General features: G+C 47.5%; 1 protein-coding gene across 6 annotated transcripts in view; it reads left to right on the top strand.

Annotated features, from left to right (window-relative positions):
- ZNF618 (zinc finger protein 618) overlaps positions 1-21082 on the top strand; it is a 2057359-nt gene that overhangs the window by 1729304 nt on the left and 306973 nt on the right. The gene's annotated exons all lie outside the window — the stretch shown is intronic.

Below are 21082 nucleotides of genomic sequence, written 5' to 3'. Positions count from 1 at the left end.
GCAATTTCTCAGATTATCTGTAATGTGGAAACATTTTGAATCCAAAGTCTACCATTCAGTCTAAGTTAAAAGTGTTTACAAAAATTATAAATTTGATTGCCAGCATATAAAGAAGCAGCGATCTGCACATTTACCCTATTTGGACAACTGGCTCATCAGAGCGGAGTCTCCCGCGAGGGCGGTTCAGAGTTTCCAGTCACCTATGGACATTCTTTTCGACTTGGGGTTTTCTAAATACAAACATATCGGAATTGTTCCCATCCCATATTCTCATTCATAGGCTTTCATTGGGTCACAATTCAGACCAGAGCATTCCCGATTTTGGAGGGGAAGATGGATATTCTTGCAGCTGTTGTTCACTCGGCCAGAACTGTGACATCAGTGTGGTGGTATCAACACATGTTGGGACTATTAGCTAAATGAATACTCACTGTGCCTGTAACGAGGCTTATGATGAGGCAACACATCCATTTAGCAGTTTATTGGGATCAGGAGACTGTATCACAATGAGACTGGATAACCACCTCAATGACTCTAAAATGTGACCTCCTTGAGTGTTTGTTGGAGTTTGGACATCAATTTCCTGAGCGGAGCTGCTGTACATCTGACTACTCTTTGGGGGCCGCAGTAGGAGTTAATTCAAGCCAGGGTCTATGGTCATTGCAAGACAGGAAAAATCACTTAAATTAGCTAGAACTGAAGGCCATATTGCTAGCACTGAAGTAATTTCTTCCCCTACTTCAGAACTCTCTGCTACTGTTTCTAAAGGACAGTACAACGACTCTGTTTTACCTCAACAAGCAGGGAGGCACCAAGTCCCTGATCCTGTGCTTGTTAGCGATTCAGATAAAAAACTTGCCGGTAAAAGGAGTTGGCTCAGAGCAACGCATCTCCCAGGACAAGAAAATACAGAAGCAGGCGGGCTGAGCAGACTCAGATCAAATTCTTATGAGTGGGAAATGTCCACAGAGATTGTTCAGAAACTTTTATCAACTGGGGCACTCCAGAAATACACCTGTTAGCTACGACTAGCAACTAAATGTCACAGATTCACGTTGTTGGAAGGTCAGTGGAAGAACTCTGCTGGGGATTGTAATGAATCTTATGATGTCATCACTCCTTTTCCTGAGAGAGTTTCTCTTCATGTGGCCAGAGGACGGCAGCCGCTACCTGATCCTGACCCTGGGTCTCCCTATTTGAGGGAGGCTCACATTGGGGCAGGCGACACTCTGGGGGGGATGAGATTTCAGGTGGGGCACAATGTCCTCCTTTCCGTTTTAGGATATTCCCTCCATCCCTCATGTCCTAATGGAATCTCCTTCAACAGCTTGTCAATCTTACTGACAATATTCCTCAATATCGGAAAATCAATAAAGGAACAAGAGCTGAGACGAGGAAGAGGCAAGGAGCAATGATTACTCTTGATGTGAAGCAACAACAGCATGCTGGAAGAAGGTGATTGGCCCGACATGGTTTAAAACCATGCCGGGAAAAGAAACATGGAGCTAGTCTTCTTACCCAGCTGTGGTAAGAACCGCTAAAGACAGATATCTGGAGTACGGCAACTGCGTCGCAGGAGGTTTTCTGCTTCCAACGTGGGTCAGAGTAACCTGAAGAAGCAGGCGGTCTTGCCAAATCGTGAGAGGCCGGAGAACGCTGCACAGAGAAGCTCACGGGTCGAAGCACTGCCACTGAGATGCAGAGAAGAGGAGAAGCTGCTGAGAGGAGCCTGAGAGGTGGTGGAAGCCAGCGAGTCAACAGTGTTCTCCGTTGACCTGATGACACGACCAACAAAAGAGATGTAAAGGACCCAGAAGCTGCTGCTGAGAACCGGTGAGCATGCATTGAGGGGCGAGGCCTCAGGGGCACCTTAGAGGGGATAGTGCATACAGAAAGAAACACAGTATAAGAGCTGCGGGAGGCCTGAGCAAGATAACAGGGCCCCTGAGAAGTCCATGGAAAAGGGTTTGGAACCCATAGCCAAGTCATAAAATGCACGTGAGGAAAACAGTGTGGAAATACAGGGAAAAGGGTCTGAGACCCGTAGCCGCATTATAAAATAAAACCGTGTGGCAGAAAAGGCTGAAGTTAAATACATGTTGAAAGAAAGTCCTGGCAAGAGAGTATAGCAGGCAAAGAAAAGTGGGTAAAGTGAAGTGGACTACAGCGAATATGAATAGGAACCTGACAAGAGAAGTATACCAGGTTTTTGTGAGTCTGGGACCTGCACCAACATTATATAAAGAAACTATATGAAATTACCTGGCAGGGTAGTAGACCAGGTGTTGTTGTGTGAGACAGAGAATCCCAAGGAAGAGTCATGCCCTTAGGATTTTTGGATTATGTTGAATGTGAGAAGGACTTGGTGAAGGAAGAAATGTTCCCTGAAATATATTGCAACATCAAGAGGAGGGGAGTTATCCTCTTGAGCTACAAAGAACTTGATTATTCTTTTGAAATTTTGTTTTGGTGGAGAGAAACCTGTTGAAGGGAGCCATTCGCTGGAACTGTAAACAGTATTCATTTGGAACTACTGAGATGTAACCTATTGGCTCACCTTAAGTATCAAGTGATAGGTAACTATTCTGGGTTCCTGGTTAATGGTCTGATGGCTGCAACCGCATGCAATCCATCTCCTGGCAAAAGCCACTCTTGTCTGCAACTGGTTATGTAAATCCCTGTTGTTTAACAGAATGAAATTGAGAGATATCTTTATCCTTTTGTTTGCATTCTGTTATTCAAATAGATCAAATTTAGGTATTTAGTTGAGTTTAATGGGTTTTTTAACGTACCATTTGTGGTTTGCTGTGGGGTTTGGACATTGGTTGCCCTCTTAAACACCATGGTGATCGCTTGTGTTGTCTGAGTGCAACCTTTAATAGTGGAGTGTCTGTGAGTCAAATTCCTTGGTGATAAATGATAATTGTAATAGATTCAATGGTTCAATGTGATGAATCCCTTTATTCATTAGTTCAATCCATCCATTATTATTTGGTGGTTTTCATCATGGATCGCCTGTGCCCAAATTGTTTATTATTGTAAAAGCCATAAATATACCAGGAATCCTTCCCTTCATTATTTAAATTGGTAATTGCTGTGCCTGTGTCCCTTGGCATTTGGGTTGTGATTGGGATGGTGCCTTTGAGCAAGGTTTAGGCGCGTGAAGGTCATCTGGCAGTTTTCGTCTGCTTGGCATTAACAGTGCACTGTGTGTTCATAAGTGCAACTTAACATATATAGTGCCTGACCTCAAGTGATTTATTGTCGTAAATGCTTCACTTATTTAAATAATTAGATTTCCGAAATTCAGTTCCCTGGGCCAAAAGTGGGAGAATAGTTCTCCTGAATGAGTTAGTTGACTTTCTGATATGTGCTCGGTTCTATTCATTTATACATTTGTTTTATGGCATTCAGTTCGCTGGACCTAAGTTTAGGACCGCATTCTTGTGCAAGACTCAACTTGTATTATAATTACGTGCGCGTGCAGCCTGGAAAAGCTGTCAGGTCTGACCTTTTGGGAGATGACAGCGTCCCTGCGACTGTTTGTGTCCTTGCAGATTTTAAAGAGTTCAGCCATGTTGTTGGATGCACCAGAGACACCAGCCTGTTTGTGGGCCCTCTTAATGGAGCGAATGGAGAGACGATAATGCCTTTAGAGAAGGCGACAGGCCAGTTTGTCAGAGGATGAGCTTGCGGTCTGCCACTTCCACTCCGCAGCTCTGCACTTGTGTTTCAGGGCTTCTAGATCAGAATCGTACCAAGTGTTATGCTTTGTGCCATGTTTCAGGCATATTTTCATGACTGGGGCAAAGATGTCGAGAGTGTTAGTGATGGCGAGATGGAGGGTGCTGAGAACAGAGTCAGAGGTAGAGTCTGCAGTGGGAGGAGAGGGGGGGTGAAGGTAGATGCGAAGGCAGCAGCTGACGATTGTTTCATTGGGCGGATGTCCGAGAACAAGGTTGGCAGACCTGGGGGAGATGAGGTCAGGGGGCCGAGAGGTCCCAGGTGAGAGGAGGGAGTGGTCTGACCAGGAGAGTGGGGTGTCGAGAGGGCAGGAGATCAGTGTGAATAAAGGCATCAAGAGTGTGTTCAGCCGAGTGGGTAGGACCAGAAGGGAGAATGGAGAGGGAGAGCGAGAGCGAGAGCAAGGTGCAAAGGTCACAGAAGAGAGTGGTCACTCTGATTGAGTAGTCAAGGTGGATGTTATGATGATATGATATGGCATTTATAATGCGCCTATACACAAGTGTTTCAAGGCGCGACAAGGCAAGGGAGAGGGAACAGAGGGAAGACAGAGCCAACAATCTTACTATGCCAGGTGTTATTGAGATCGTGCAGGGGAAGGGGAAAAGAGCAGGGGGTTAGAGGGAGGGGACAGTGCAATGCATGGGATCGACAATAAAAATAAATAGAGTGTATAACAGCAATAAAAAAAGTGCGGCCAGCTGGTGGCAAGTGCAAGGGTAAGTGCAGATATCCGGTGAAAGTGCTGTTAGGGGACTAAAGTGATACAGAAAACAGTCCCCAATTGCAGGGGTTGCCAGGGAGGCAGTGCAGGTGTGCAACTGGCGTGGGGAGGGGATCTGGGCCAGAGATCAGAGGGTGGCCAGGTAACCAGTGCAGTTTAAGTATCAGCCAGGAGTTCAGCAGGGGAGAGGAGGAGAAAAAGCAGAAGCAAAAAGGAAGGTTTTGAGACGCTTCCGAAACTAGAGGTGGTTCTCCTCAAGTTTCAGTGAGGCAGGCAGGCTGTTCCAGAGGGAGGCCCCAGACGAAGAAAGAGATCTAGCACCAACACGTTGCTTGGAGAAGCGACTGACCCAGAGGGAGCAGGAGGCGGATGAGCGAAGAGCTCCAGAAAGAAAATATTTAGGGAGAAAGAGTTGAATTTATTGAGGTCACCTAGGAGAAGGAGTTTAGAGATAGATGTCAGGAGAGAGGGGGAGAAATCAGCCCATTCTGAGAGGAACAGTGTCATAGAGCCAGGTGGTTGATAGATAGTGGCAATGGTCAGGGAGGAGGTAGGAGAGATGACCAACTTGCAGACCAGGCTTTTGAAGGAGGAGTATGGCTGGGTGGGTAGAAGGGAAGAAGGGACCCACTCTGGGAAGATGAGGGCAACCCCACCGCCATCACGGTTAGGGCGTGGTTTAGAGATCATCTTATATCAATCGTGGAGAAGAGAGTAAAAATCAGTGAATGAGCTGGCCTTGAACCATGTCTCGGTAAGTGTGAGGATGTCGAAGTCAAGGTCTTCGAGGAGGCGGCAGGTGTCAGCAGTGTGTTTGATGGCAGAGCAGGCATTTAGCGTGGCTAGGTAAAGCAGGTCTCTGCCTTTAAAGATTTTCCGATGAGGGGTCCTGGGGTGTGGTACACCAGTTGGAGGAGGAGGAGGGACAGAGAAAGAGGAAGGAGTAGCAGGTGCAGGAAGGAAGTTGGTGAGAGATGGCAAGCATCGGTCAAAGAGGAGGAGGTTGTGTTGAGGATCCTGAGCCATGATAGTGCCGTAGCGATACACATTAATGATACTTCTCCAGCACTGGATCTTTCATAGATTCAGATGCTTGAATATTCCCATCGTCAGACCGGGAATCCTCAGTGATAAATAATTATTAAAACATTTAACTACATACATTATTTCCATATGGTCTATGCGCCATTCACTAGTCCCTCCACCTCACTTTGGTCCTTTATGGCCCTAACCAATGAGGTGGCAGAGTTTAAGCTCCGCCCCAGTCAGCCATCTTCAGATTTTTCACCGCAGTCTAACAAACAGAGGGAATCCTCTAGCTCTCTGAGCTTTTCGAAAATCTTTCTCCTGTTAGATATATTTGTTTTTCCCAAAATATATCTTTTTGCGATCTCCTGATCAAGCTCTTTATGCTCTGTGTTTCTGGGCTCAGAAAACACTTTCTTTCACCTTCAATTCGTCGAGTGAAATCCTCTTCAAAACATGGCTGAACTTCCAACTGTCAAAAAGCCTTCCCTGTTCAGAGACTGCCCGAGGTGCATGAAGAAACTAGTCTTCATGAAGGATCCTCATGAGCAATGCATCTACTGCCTGTATCCTCATGATATAAATAAATGTGACATTTGCAGGACTTTCTCCAATAAAATCCTGCAGAAGACTTCTTCTCCATTTAGAAGCTAAAGGTCTATCTTTGGACAAATAATCTGCCAAGACAGCTCCTGTACATTCTACTAAACCATCTGAGAGGCAAACTTCTAAGAGAAGGGCCTCTTCAGTGGAAAGGAGTGTCTCTCCCTCTCACAAAAGTAAGAGGAAGGTGAAAATAACCCCTTTGGGCTCTGGGATCACAAGAAACGGCATCCTGAGGAAAAACCCACCTCCAAAGGAAAGGAAGCATTTTCCAAAAACCCGGCGGGGGGAGGAATCGGCAGCAGATAAGCATCTACGAGCGGCCATAGCGATAGAGGCCCATCGACGACCAAGCCGTTGATAAAACCTGTATCGTCCACGACGACGACTTTTCAAACCTTGTCATCGATGACCAAATCTTAGTCGTCAAAATCAGCCTCCAAAAAACATTAGTCGACGGAGTCCCATCGCTCGTCCACGAAGATCCCATCGACGGATAAACACAGTCAACCGTCGACAAAGTAATCGTCCACTAAGCCACCCTCGACGAAGCATACCCCTACGCCGTCGACGACAACGTAAATTCCTTCGTCCACGGAGAAAACAAAAACCAAAACAGCCTCCGCAGAAGCCACTGTTACACCATCCAATGATAAAACGGTGACTCGTATATTAAAAGTCATGAACCAACAGGAGCACAGCTTTCTCCTTTGGGAGAGATGGCAGAACTCCCAGACATCATTCTTCAGGAGGAGTTTTCAGACACAGAATTTGTGGGCGAGCAAACTTTTCTCACCCCCTAGGAACACAGTCCTCCATGGCAACCAACTGCGGAGGAACCTGCCGATACCTACGATCTAGCTCTCATAGAGTCGATGCAAAGGATCATTGAAGAATTCAACAGACGTCAAATGGAAAAGAATAAGTAATCCATACGGAAAGAGGTAACACCTCCACAGAGGAGCATCTCGCCTCAGCATAGCACACCTACAGCGTCTCCTTTCAGGAGCAGGCCACATAAAAGGGCACATTCACCTGATCCTCCTTGCAGATCCAGGAGCAGGACGTTCAGTGCTTCACAGACAAGGATCCTATCTCCAAGATCACCTGTTCGAGATCCTACAATTGTGCCTTCAAATGCATCGGTCTCAGACTGGCAAGAGGATCCTTCCAGAGATTATTCAGATGCTGAGGAAGGGGAGATTACTCATGAGCCTGACACTCATAGCGAATGGGATGATTACATAGTGGAAAAACCTGGAAAGACTCTCCAGGAAATTCTTCACCACCAGACGATTTGGTATCTTTTCATACCGTTATCGGCAAAGCTGCCGACTTATTCAAGTTACAAGTCACATCTGAAGAGGAAAAGTCAGTGCTTTATGAGGGACAACGTAGGAGGACAGTCACGACCATCCCTCTTCTTGGTACTATATGGGAATCTGGTTCTAAGATATTGGCTACACCTTTATCTACCTCCCTCCCGCTCTGGTTTCAAGACCGGAAAAGAAATACAAAGCCCCTGACACTGCACCACTTTGTCTAAGGGGACATACTAAGCCAGATTCTGTCATCACGGTGGCGGCCAAGAAAAAGGTGGGCAACCCTTCATCGCCATTATCAGCACCTCCTGACAAGTGCGGGCAATGCACTAGCCATGACAGCATGTTTTGACCGCGAGCTATGGTTGTGTATGTCTAAACAACCAAACATTTATCAGCGGATCTCCAGGAAGAAGCCAGAACAATCATATCTGACGGGGAAGCTACCTCAGATCATATGATTGACGCAGCAGTGGACGTGGTGGAATCAGGTTTCAGGCAAATGGCTCATGGTACTGTGCTGAGGAGACAAGCCTGGATAAAAGCTATAAACTTCAGACCGAAGGTCCAAGCTCAAATATTGGACATGCCCTTCGATGGACAAGACCTATTTGGTAAGAAGATCGATGACCACCTCAAAGGAATAAAGACGGAAACAGCTCGAGCCATCAGTTCCCTTAAGGATAAGGACAAAGACTGTAGATTTTTTCCTGCTTTTCAAAGCTCATCCTCCAAATTCAGAGGCTTTAAAAGTCCATCCTATGGCCAAAAACACAGGGAAATACCTTCCAGGACACCAGATACCACCAAGCCTCTAGCAGGTACTCCCAGAGGGGAAGGCGTGGCTCTACCCAGGGCAAGACCCAGAGCAAGCAAAATGTACAGATCCGGTCTTTCCCCTCACCGTGCCACCCCCGGTGGGGGGGAAGAGTAAGCTGATTTCTCCAACATTGGCAGTCCATAACATCGGACAAGTGGGTGTTGCAGGTGATCCACAAGGGTCACACCATAGAATTTCTAGATCAACCTCCATCCTTTGCTCCCACCGCTCGCAAGGTACATCTTTTAAGGCGTGTCATGTCAGAAAATCAAAAACTGCTTCAAAAAGCAGCTATCGAACCAGTCCAAGACCAACAGAAGGGAAGAGGTTTCTACTCCTGTTTCTTCCTGATCAAAAAGAAAAACAGTCAGTGGAGACCTATACTGGATCTAAGAGCGCTCAACAAATTCATCAAGTGCATCAAATTGAAGATGATATCCCTGCATATCGTCTTACCTTGGCTAAACCGGCACGACTTCCTGGCCACTCTAGATTTGGAAGACGCCTACTTCCACATTCCCATTCACCCTGCCCACAGACAGTTCCTCAGGTTCGCAATAGGGGAGTTACGCTTCCAATTCTGTGTTCTCCCATTCAGCCTAAAGTCAGCACCAATAGATTTTACCAAGTTTCTTGCACCGGTAGCGGCAAAACTCAGGACAGAAACAGAAGTCTTCCCATATTTGGATGACTTGTTGATAAGGGCAAGCTCATATAAAATTTCACACGCTTGGCAGTTTCGAGAACAATAAACCTCTTAAAAGGGTTAGGTTTTTCAATAAACGAAACAAAATCCTGCCCAGTGCCCAGCAAGACAGTTCTCTTGCTGGGTGCGGACCTCGACACCAGCATCCCCAGGGTAAAACCCTCGTCGGACAGACTAGCAGCTATTCTTCACTTGACCTCATGGTTCCTAGACAGAGTGGCAACCACGGTACGCTCTTTCATATCTCTCCTGGGCATGATGTCCTCATGTATAATTCTCATACCAAAATGCGGACTTCGCATGAGACCAATCCAGGAGGCCCTGGACCACCAATGGAAGCAAGCACTCGGTTCATGGGAGGATACGGTCCAACTACCGCAGACATTACACAAGGTACTTTGACGGTGGAATACACCTCAAAATTCTTTACAGGGAAAGCCTCTTTATGCACCAACATCTACCCTTCTCCGAAGGACAGATGCATCTCTGTCAGGCTGTGGGGCTCACCTAGAGGACCTCCAAACCAAGGGCACATGGTCGGCTCAGGAATCTCAACTGCACATCAATGTCTTAGAGCTCACAGCAATACGGTGGGCGCTAAAAGCCTTCCTCCTGGTATTAGCCCGGCAGGTAGTGACCATCCAGACTGACAATACGACCTCCATGCATTACACAAACAAACAAGGAGGCACCAAGTCAGAGATCTTGTCACAAGAAGCTCAAATGGTATGGGAATGGGCATTGCATCACAGAGTCCAAATCAAAGAGGAGCATCTTCCGGGAGTGGACAACGTCCTAGCGGACAAACTAAGCAGAGAATTCACGAACTATCACGAGTGGGAACTGGACGAGAAAGAAGTCCAACGAATATTTTCCGAATGGGGTCATCCGCAGATCGACCTTTTCACCGCCAAAGCCAACAAGAAATGCCACGAAATTTGCCTCCAGGTACCCAGAGCATCGTTCAATAAGAGATGTGTTCTCAGTGGATTGGACAGGGAAATTCCTTTATGCTTTTCCCCCATCCCTCTCATAGTGAGAGTGCTGCGCAGACTGAAGGAACAGAATTGTTCCACCCTCATAGCGCCGGATTGGGCCCAGCAGATCTGGTTCTCAACACTACAACACCTCTCCCTTTGGCCCCCAATTCACCTCAAAGCTCATCTTTTGACGCAACAGAACCGCAAGGTCCTCCACCACGACCCAGCGAGCCCATCTCTCAAGGCCTGGTTCGTGAGCAGCGAAAACTAATGAATCTGGATCTCCCTGCAGATTTCTGGGATATTATCAAGGCATCTAGGGCTCCTTCTACTCGGATCACCTATATCCGGAAATTGACTCGCTTCTCCAAGTGGTGCGAAACATCATCAGTGAACCCACTCACAGCATCGGTCGAGCAAGTACTACCTTACTTACTGTACTTGGCCAAAGCAGGTCTATCTATATCCTCTATCAAGGTTAATCTGTCAGCCATAGCGGCATATACAAAGAATCCAGATAGTCATTGCTCACTCTACCAGCTGTTAAGATCTTCCTGAAAGGGCTGATGTGTACTTACCCACCTACGCCAACATCGGTTCCATCCTGGAGCCTAAACACGGTACTGACAGCTCTAATGGAACCACCTTATGAGCCTATTCACAGATGTGACATTACATTCTTATCTTGGAAAACAGCTTTCTTGATAGCCATCACATCTGCCATTAGGATCAGTGAGTTACAAGCTTTCTCATCGGAACCTCCTTTTACCTTGTTCTACAAAGACCGAGTCATTCTGAGAACTCATCCAAAATTCCTTCCCAAGGTTTTGTCCAAGGTGACTCTCGCGGAGCGCATTGTCCTCCCAACTTTCTTCCAGAATCACACATCTGATGCAGAAAGATCTTTGCATTCGCTACACGTGGCGAGGGTTCTAAAGTTTTACTTACAGAGAACTAAGGAGTTCTGCACCTCCAACAGATTGTTCATTTCTTTTTTCTGGCCGCACTAAAGGTCAACATATTTCAAAACAAATTTTGGCACGTTGGGTTTCTCAATGCATCACCCAATGTCATCAATCTAAAGGCGACCCCCTCACCAGGCCTCCTTCGGCGCACTCCACCAGAGTGAGGGCAGCTTCAGTGGCGTTTCATGCAGGGGTAGCATTGAAGGACATTTGCAGAGCCGCTACCTGGAGCACTCTGCACACGTTCGCCAAGCACTACTGCCTGACAGAAGATACCAACAAAAAATATGCAGTTGGTCAGGCAGTGCTCCGCCACCTCTTTACATAAGGTAGGACCAGCCTTCCTCTCACCTTTCCCAGGGTTTGTCACCTTGGTGTTGCTGTATGGCAAAGGCTCGCAGAAATGTTCTGCTTTTCTATGTATATATGATGTGGGCATGTTTTAACTGCTTGGTATTCTTTTTAAGCCTCTGAATCTATGAAAAATCCAATGCTGGAGAAGTCTTAGTTACTTAACTGTAGCTGTATTTCTCCAGCATTGGTATCTTTCATAGATTCACATGTGCCCACCAAGGTGTGTGCACTATTCAAGCAAAAGACATAGCACCTTAGAGTTACTTTTAGAATGTGAGGGCCAGAATAGGATTTCAGACGCAGGACTTTTGCTTTGAACATCTTAACATCGGACAGACCCTTAGGTTTGGTTGAGGTGAGGAAATACCTCTTAGAGCATTTTCCAACCCTCACATGATTTGAATACAAGTCTAGAATAACCAGCATGACTCCTCTGTGTCCGCATCTCATTCCTGGTTTATCACACCACCAACATTCTTTCCCAAATCTCACTTGCAGACAGGCAAGGACTTGCACTGCTTAGATGTCAGGAGAGGGTTATGGTTTTACTTAAACGGGTGTAAGGTTGTTGAAGAAGGAAGCTGACACAAAGGTGGCATGGTTTTGGTCATGGACTTCTATTTTTGTATATAAAAAAAGTCCTCACTATCCCGATATTTTAAGAGGGTTTTCACTGCCTCAAAACCATGTCAGTCAAATTAATCTCCACCGTCCTGTGTCACAACTTACTTCTATCCCTCACAATACAACTAAAGGATAAACTGACAAAGTTCCTTCATCAGGAGAATGGCTCCCTTCTCCTGCTTTTCGCATAGTGCCCAAAAGAATGCTTTGTTACAACAAAAAGCCTGGAGAATGACTCCCTTTCCCAAGCTTACGGGTTTCACCCAGTCTTTATGCAATTTCACATCCAGGAGAATGACTCCCTTCTCCTGGTGTAGATCTATACCGTTGCCAATGAAATCAGAGGGAATTACTCCCTTCCCCTTGTGTCTTCAGCAGAACTCTCAGCTCAGGACCAAGAAAATGCCTCCCTTCCCCTGGTTTTACTTGGCACAGTTCACAACAAGGCCAGGGGGAATGATTCCCATCCCCTGGCGTCTTTAACACAACTCCTGACTCGGTAACAGGACATTGACACCCTTCTTCTGGTATTGCTTGGTTCAGTTCATAACAAGGCAAGAGGGAATGACTACCCTTGCCTGGTGTCTTTAACACAACTCCTGGTTCAGTACAAGGAGAATGACTCCCTTCTCCTGGTATTGCTTGGCACAGTTTTTTTCTGATTGCTTTGAGCTTGATGTATACTTTGCCACTCAGGTTTGTTGTTAGCAAAGTCCCAAATCTTGTCGGTGTCCCAGACCCTTCTCTGGTGGTCAGTGGTTTTCTCTTTCCCACTGTGGCGAGGAAGATTTCTTTTTATGCTCTCAGTATCTTATTTCGGATCCCAGATCCTTCTCTGGTGGTCAGTGGTTTTCTCTTTCCCACTGAGATGAGGAAGATTTTCTCTACTGCTCTCAGTATCTGCTTTCGGATCCCTTGGTTGGTCTTCTGCCTGGGTTTGCTCCTGCAGAACCCGTGGAGGATTCCCACAGCACTTAACCAGCGTCCTCTTCCCTCTGGTCATTCGGCAGCACCTGGATCTCCCACACTGGTTTGCCTCCGTGACTGCTGCCAGATCCAGCAGGGTTTGATAAGGCGGTGCTGGGTACGGCTGGGCTTGACACATTTAATAGTCCATTGTTCCTTTTTATACTTTGTATCCAGTTCCTCCCATGAAGATTGTAAAAGTCCTTCGTCTCTGTTAACAACTTATTCCTCATGCTTTCTTAGAGTCCCCTTGTACCAGTACTAGTTCTTCCTCGTCCTAGTACTTTTGGCTTTATCTTCTATGTTACAACAATCCATAGGTTTGCCTTCAATGTAGTGGTTCTGAACATTGGGGAGGGCTCGGCAATGTTGGGGAGTGAGAACATTCAACAGGCTGTACCCCAGGTGAGGTCCTCCCACATTAAACCACCCTAGGGCTACTGTTGAGTAGTGGCCGCCCCTCCCAGGCCTCATGGGAAAGGGCTCCCCCTTGTGAATCATCACACAGGACAAAAGACTTTAGGGCATCTAAAGCTTTGTAACGTTTGCTGGAAGTTCTCCAGGTAAACAAGCTTCAATGGCATTCGTAGGGAGATACATACAAGATGCAGGGGAAAATTCCACCAGAGGGAATTCACGCACATCCTGTCAGAGCAAAGGTTGTGACAGTAGTTTTCCATAGTCACGTGTCGTGGGATGTTATCAGTGAAGCTGCTACTTGGGCTACCCCATCAACTTTCTGTTGACATTACTGTCTGGATGGAAGTTAAAGAGAAGGTGCAGCATTGGGACAGGCAGTCTTCAGGAACTTGTTTACCTTAATAGCTGGTTTAGTTAGCTACATCCTAGCATTTTAGTTTCTTTAGAATCGCTCAGACAGCATGCAAAAAAGGGGACAGGAAATAAGAGTAAGAAAAATGTATTAACCGTAGTGACTAGTGTATTACTAGCCCATAGTCCTCTGTCTTCCATACGGGCCACCCACCATCAGCCTACAATAGATGTAGTTGTGGCTGTTTCGTCCTCAACACTCTTATAAGAGGGACTGAGGTGTGGCTGTGATGGCGAGGGCAGCGTGCGCGATCACACCTGTTGCCGCAGTTCTGCGCGGCCAAATTAAATTTTAATGGGGAAGTGCATGTTATGCAGTGCAAAAACTGTGGTCCAGACCCCATCACACATTATGACCTAATAGACATTGTGAGGAGCCAGTAATGAGACGTGGACATGGAGGACTCATTGTTTTGGTTACAAACTTTTATTAAATGAAAGGAGGGGTGGAACATGCCTCACTATCCTTAATCTATGACTTTTTATTTTGTTTAGATAGGAGGAAATGGGCAGGGGTGGCTCACATAGTCGGACTGGACCATAAAACTGTCTCAAGCACCAATGAAAAAGTGGTCCGCAGTTGCAAATGGATATTCATTCCTTTAGTCACAGACTGTTTGAATAGTACCCAAAGGTTTTTTTGTTTGTTAAAATATAAACAAATTGTGATATTTAAAGAATATTTATTCAGCAACAGTAGTCAAAACGAATAGCTGGATAGTGAAGTAACTCATCAAACTGGCTCACGTTGGCCAGAAAAGTGGTCCATTTTGACTGACCTACATTAGCATTTTGCCTTTTTGGTATGGGCATTGCCCTATAGGCCAATCCAAGCCTGGCGCTTCATCCATAATGGGTGAGGGGGCGTCCACCCAGTGGCCCCCTCCCACATTATGGAGGAATCGAGGAGCCAGCCCAGTGAAACAATGAGCACTCCCTCAGCTGCTATTTCCAGCTGAGGGAGTGCTCCTGTGTTGGCTCACTGAGCCATTCAAGGCTGGGGGTGTTTTACTTTGCCAGCCTTTCATAGCTCACTGGAAATGCTGGCTGGGGCACTGCATGTCTGTGCGAGGGGGAGCTCCTGTGCCTCCTCACACATGCGGACAGAGCAACCTGGAGCAGGGCATTTCGGCACCCACGCGCAGGCCTCTGAAGAAGGTAAGTTTATGTTAATTTATTTTGTATTTAAATATGTGTATGGATGCGTGTATGCTTGTGTTATGAGTGAGTATATGGTGTATGGTGATTGGTGCTTGTATAAATGATAGAATGATTGCTCTGTGAATGTGTGTGTGTTTGTTTTGGTCCATTGAGCTGATTTTGGCGGGTGGGGGGAAGGAGGGTTGTACAACAAAGCTATTTTAAAAATGCCTTTGTTGCACAATCTCCCTATCCACTTGCCAGAATCATCTCTCCTTCTGAGGCGCTGTGGAGCTCAGGGGACAGGGATGGTATTTTTTATACTGGATATCTAGCATAGATGTCCAGTCAAAAATACCATGCTTTTCCCCCTTGGCTCCCCAGCGCCAATTGCAAACTGTTTGGCTTTTTACCCATGTTTTTTAAAGTGTGCTCTAAAATGCAACATTTTAACCCATTATTTTAAAAAAATTCACGGGCGGGAAAACCCCCTGAACTCCCATTGATTGGTTCCAGCTCCCTTGCTGCGCTCAGTCGCTATGGCATTTTTGTGGGAAATATTTATGGCCCTTCACTTAAAAAATTCACCAGCTCTCACTGGCCCTCACTTTGTTGGGAACGGGGTGAGGGGAGCCCAGGGCTTGTGGTTGGAGCAGGATGGGGGAGAGCCCAGGGTCTGTGATGGGGTGGGAAGAGCCCAGGGATTGGGTAGTATTGGGATGAGGGAGCCCAGCGACTGTGATGGGAGCCGATGGGGGAGTCCAGGGACTACACTGGGAGTAGGGTGCGGTGACGACGAACAATAGTGCATAGCCATTTGTACATACTGTCCATTTGGCATTTGGGGGGTGGGAGGTCGGCCTGCCAAAATTTTGCTCAGGGGGGCCATGCCAAAAAAGTTTGAAGACCACTGATCTAGGAGATGTTTTCTTAGCTCAACCAAAACTAATGCGATCTGTCCTTTGTCAAAATGTGCCAAAATAAGAATATGTCCTGTGTCTGAAATCCTATTCTGGCCCTCATCCTCTAAAACTAGCTTTAAGGTGCAAAGGATATTAGGCCTCATCAGGAGTTGTGCGCTATCCCGGCTTTAATATTGCTGTGGTATGCAGCGGAACTTGTCGCCAGATCACGTGTCGTGAACGCTCACACCACTTCGACTAGAACGCTAATCCTGCCGGGCAGAATTGGCACCAAAACTGGGCACTTTGTCCATAACCCGCTGAAACCCGGCGCATTTACCATTACCGCTGGAATATCGGTGCTATTAGCTCTGGCGCGATTAGCGCCGGTGGAAATAGTGTTCTCGTCGGAACAGGCAACATGGTGGTGGCCATCTTGAAAAACAGAATCCACCCTGAATCTCCCACTTCTTGCAGCCATCCGGAACCCAAAGGTCACTGGAATCATGGTGCAAGAGAGGAACAGAGGGGAAGGTGCCCGAAAACCAGCTTAGGAAGGGAAAATTCAGTGAGGGGGAGCTGCAAGTCCTCACTGATGAGGTGGTGGTCCATTGCGAGGAACTATATGGAAGCAGGCAGGGTAAAACATCTGGGCAGCGGAAGACTGCAATCTGGCAATTTATAAAACGGAAGATGACAGCAGTAGGCATGGTCCCTCGGGATGCTGAGGACCGCCGGAAACAGTGGAATGACCTTCAGGTCAGAGTGCGGGACAGTGCAGGGCCTGCTATCCCATCACAGGCAGGAGGCCATGGCTACAGTAGGCGGCCCCACAGAGCCCCTTGCCCTCACACTATGGGAGGAGAAGGCAAGCAGCATCCTCGATATGGAGGGGATTGAGGGAGTTGGCGGAGCGGAGGCGGGTGCCAGCAGCAAGGAGGCAGGCGGTGAGTCCTTCCCCGTCCCCTCTCCCTCAAGTACATTGCAAATGAACAACCAAAGTAAGTGTCCCTTAGCACTAATTGAATCAATGGACAGGGACATATGTCATCAGGCTCGGCCAGTCAGGGTGACCTGATGGGGTGCCACATCAACCCCACTGCCATCGCAGCCTGGGTGGAGGCCAGCAAGTGTACTCCTGAGCTGGTGTGGAGTGTGAATGTGTGGCATGCGGCCTATCGAAGTGCAATGCACACCACTCCTCTGCTGGTGCAGGCAGGAGTGTGGTGTGCGAGTAACCACGACACAGCGCAGCTGTCACACCAGCATGTGCCTGGCCCCGTTGGGCAGCCCCATGTCGGTATGACCTACAAGCCAGCTGGAAGTGTTGGACCACCTGCATGAGTGCAGCAAACCTAACAACAAACCAAACTGAACACAGCTGCTGGCTTCACAGCAGTGTCCCAGGGATCCACGGCAGTACCCTGGACGATGCAACTAAATCCACTCCCCCGTGCCCATGAGCACATAACATTACCCTATGTGCTGCTAAAGCAAAGGCTGTGCCTGCATTCCAGCAAATGTCCGAAACAGTACGCCACAATATGCACAACCAATCGAGTTGCATCTGCATGGACGGTCCACCTTGGTCGCAGAAGCCATGGGTCAGACATACACAGCTGCATATACACCCACCCTGCTGTGGCACCATGCAATGGCCCATGTACATCCATGCCCTTCTGGCCACGTGGGTGGGGTGTCCCTCTGATCAATAGCAATGGAGAGACGCCAGGTTGAAATGGAGGCAATAGCCAATACTCGCTCCCTCCACCTCCAGGCCATCCGTGACTGCATGCAGGGTGCTACAGGATGGATTGTGCAGAACATGGAGTGCAACCGGGCACAGGCGCCTGTTATAACTGCTGAAGTGTCTGTCTATGGGCAGCGCGTAAGTGAGCTGACAGAAGGCATCTCTGCCTTTGCTGAGGCTGTGCAGCAAAGAATGGAACTAAATCTGTAACATATCTGGGGGCCAGGGTCCATTCCATCTAGTTCGGCAATACCTACTGAGGGTTCATTGCCGAACACTCCAAGGCGCTGCTCAGAGTGCAATCTGGGCCCTAAGTCACTGGGGGAAGCCCTGAGGGGGAAGAGGCCATGTAAGTAACTCTGTCCTAGTTGTTAGTCACAGTGGGTGTGTTGGGCTGGTGCGATGGAGGGGGGATGGTGGGTTGGGTGAGGGGGATGGTGTGTTGGGTGAGGGGGATGGTGTGTTGGGGTGGCGGTGTGTGTAGGGGGTATAGGTTATCCGATTCCACATTAAACCATTGTTCAACTGAATCAATGTAAGAATATTCCTCAGTGTGTTCATGTGTTTAATCATAAATGTGTGAGTTCATACAGTGGTGCATGGAATGAGACCTGTCAAATCATCCGAAGAAATTGCCCATCAGTTCCTGCTGGTCGACTCGACCAGCTCTGAGGTAATTTTGGGAAAACGCGAACAGACTCCTCTGCCACAGGCAGTGTGTCCTCATCCTCAGGGGGTGGCATGTCCACATCAGGGGGTAGAGGGACATTCCTCTAGAGGCAGATATTGTGTAGCATGGCAAGCACCAGCTCGATTTTCCCAACTCTTTCAGGACTATACATTAGTGCCCCTCCAGTAAGCTCCAGGCAGCGTGAAGTGGCCTTCAGGAGACCAAAGGTATGCCATGAGCCAAGGCAGCTGCGGGTATCCGGAGTCACCTGCAAGCATAAAGTTCAGAGGCGTAAGTCACAGTGTATTGTGTGGTTGTTGCCATTAAATGCATCATGGCAAGGGGCATCATGTGCATGCATATGGGGCTTACTTGCAGGACATGTGCTTATTTCACTGCATGTGCATATTGTATCTAGCTCTTTGTGCATTGTATTGTGACCACATGCACCCTGTTCTCTTGCAGCAGATGTACATTTTAGGGTCTATCGTTGTCATGTCAGGATGAGATGGTGTCTGTCTTGTGTCTGTATATTGCTCTTGTGCATGTCCACTGATGGATGGTTTCCCGGGCCTACGTAGGTTTCTGCGGACAGCAGATCTACATTGATGGCTGAGTGTACCTAGGTACTTGGCTGTGGTACTAGCAAGGTCATTGGTGTGGGTTGTCATGGTGCACGTTGTGAATCATTGATTATGGACCTATCCTGTTGCATTGTGGTAACTATGTTCATGTGTTTGTGTTGGCAGTCCTTACTGTTGTTGTGCCTCAGCGTATTCATTAAGGTACATCCACCATGTACTTGTTCTTTGGGGTGTACAATGTCATTGGTGCCAGAAGAGGGCAGGTCCTACATGTGTTTCCTTGTCCGGCATGCATTCTGCTGTTGTGCCCATGCAATCTCCCCACCCCCATGGTTGGCTATGTTGCAGCATGTTAATGTATTTTGTGATCCACTTTTACTCACCCTCCATCCACGTCCGTGGTCCTCTGTGCCTCTCCATGTAGCCAGGCAGTGTACTATTGTGTAGAACCAGGGTAGCCGGCACAACAGTGGGTGATGTACAGGTCAAGATCTCAGGTCACCTGCACTTTCAGTGAGTGGTAGTGCTTCCTGTTGCGGTACACTGCTTCGTGTGCCTGGGGGACGACCAAAGCCACATGGATGCAGTCCAGGGCTATGATGACATTTGGCATGTGTGCAACGGCATGGAACTGTGCCTTCATGGCATACTCCTGTGCTGGGATGGTGGGCAGTGAGATGTACCGTGAAACATGCCGCAGGAAGACCTCCAGCATCTGGGCCATCACAGCCCTAAATGTTGGCTGTACCATGCCATGCAGCATGGCCATGGAGTGGTGTAATGTACCACTTGCTAGGAATTGCAGGAAGGACACTAGCTTTAGCAGTGTGGGCACAGCTGTCCTGATGTTTATCCTGCTTTCTAGTTCCCCCTGGATTGTGGTGAGCAGCTCACTTATGATCTCTCTGTTGCGGTAGCACAGGGTTACCAGTTGACTATCTGTGAGGGTCCAGCGTGAGGACCTTGGGTATGGGCGCTCGCCTTAATTGGCATCTCCTCCTCCTCATCATCTTCTCTGGGTTGGTTTTTCTGCCTCTCTAGTTCCAAGCGCAGCATGAGCAGCTACATGTCCCATCTTGCAATTGCTAGCAGTAGCATGGTGTGGAGAACTGTGTTTCGGAAGGGGTGTGCCTTATGTAGCCCTCTTGAGTGGATTGGGTTTACCTGTGGCTTCATTTGTGGCACTAGAGGTAACTGCGCTTTGCTTTCGGCGGTATTAGCGCTGTATTTCGGCGCTAATTCCGCTATGCCAGGACTTGTGACGGTAATTGTGCTCTCCTGTATCGGCGCAGATTCCGCCGGCTGTCATTGCATTGGCTGTATTTGCCCCGGCTGTATTACAGTCAGCGGTATTTGCATCGACTCATGATTCAGAGGAGCAGTAATTGCAGCAGTAAATCGGTTACAACCACTTTAAAGGGTTAACGCCAGGGTCGTGATGTGGCCCATTGTTACTTGTTTTCATAAGTGTTCAAATGTTCCAATCCAACACAAACGGTATAAATCCAATCCCAAAAGTTAAATGGCCAGTGTTCACAGTTTCATGGGATGGCTCCCTTCCCCAGGTTCCTTTTACCAATACCAAAAAGTTGAAACTAAAAATAATCAAGATTCTTAAAGTTCAAAAGGATAACTTTCTCCTTTGGATACTGTAATGGCTCCCTTCCCCAGGTTTCTCTTCAAGACCAAAAGTAGGTTACAATCCTCCTTGTGTCCTCCTTAGAGTCCTCCTTTTACTGTTTCACAAATTGGGTGCGGGTTGGTATACTCCCCTGCCAGGTTCTTTCCAGATTTACAACAGCTCGAAGTTTCACGTGTATGATTCTTCCTCAGGCTTTCTTTCTATGGCAGTTTATCACACATACTGGACTATGCCTGGTGTACTGTCCTGCCAGGCCTTGGATATAGTCTTTCACAGCTTTTCATATGGTTAGATTTGCCTTGTATACTCTCCTGCCAGGACGTGTGTGCATCTCATTTCAAACACTTCACTCTGCCTGGTATATTCTCCTGCCAGAACTTGAAAGCATTTATATTCAAGACTTGGTTCTGCCTGGTATACTCTTCTGCCAGGACTTGTAGGCATTTATTTTCAACAGTGCATAACGATTCTTCTCCTCTGCTCATATTATCATTAACGTCTGTTTGGTACTTTTCAACCACTCATTCAGTTTGTTTTACAACTATTCAGTAGACCTATTCATCATGGTTCAACATTACTGTCACTCTCTGATTTCTCTCCTTGGTCTTTCCCAAGTTGGTATTTAGGATCCTAGAATTCAGATCCACTGTCTAGGGCTTTCGTGACTCTGCCCAACAGTGCTTTGTCGTCCCAACCCTTTCCCTGGGCTCACCAGTTTCTTGTATATTG

The sequence above is a fragment of the Ambystoma mexicanum genome, chromosome 8, assembly GCF_040938575.1.
Source record: "Ambystoma mexicanum isolate Mex_15411 chromosome 8, UKY_AmexF1_1, whole genome shotgun sequence".
Classification (NCBI taxonomy): Eukaryota; Metazoa; Chordata; class Amphibia; order Caudata; family Ambystomatidae; genus Ambystoma; species Ambystoma mexicanum.
Note: the sequence above shows the minus strand (reverse complement) of the source record. Positions and strands in the feature narration are given on the sequence as shown.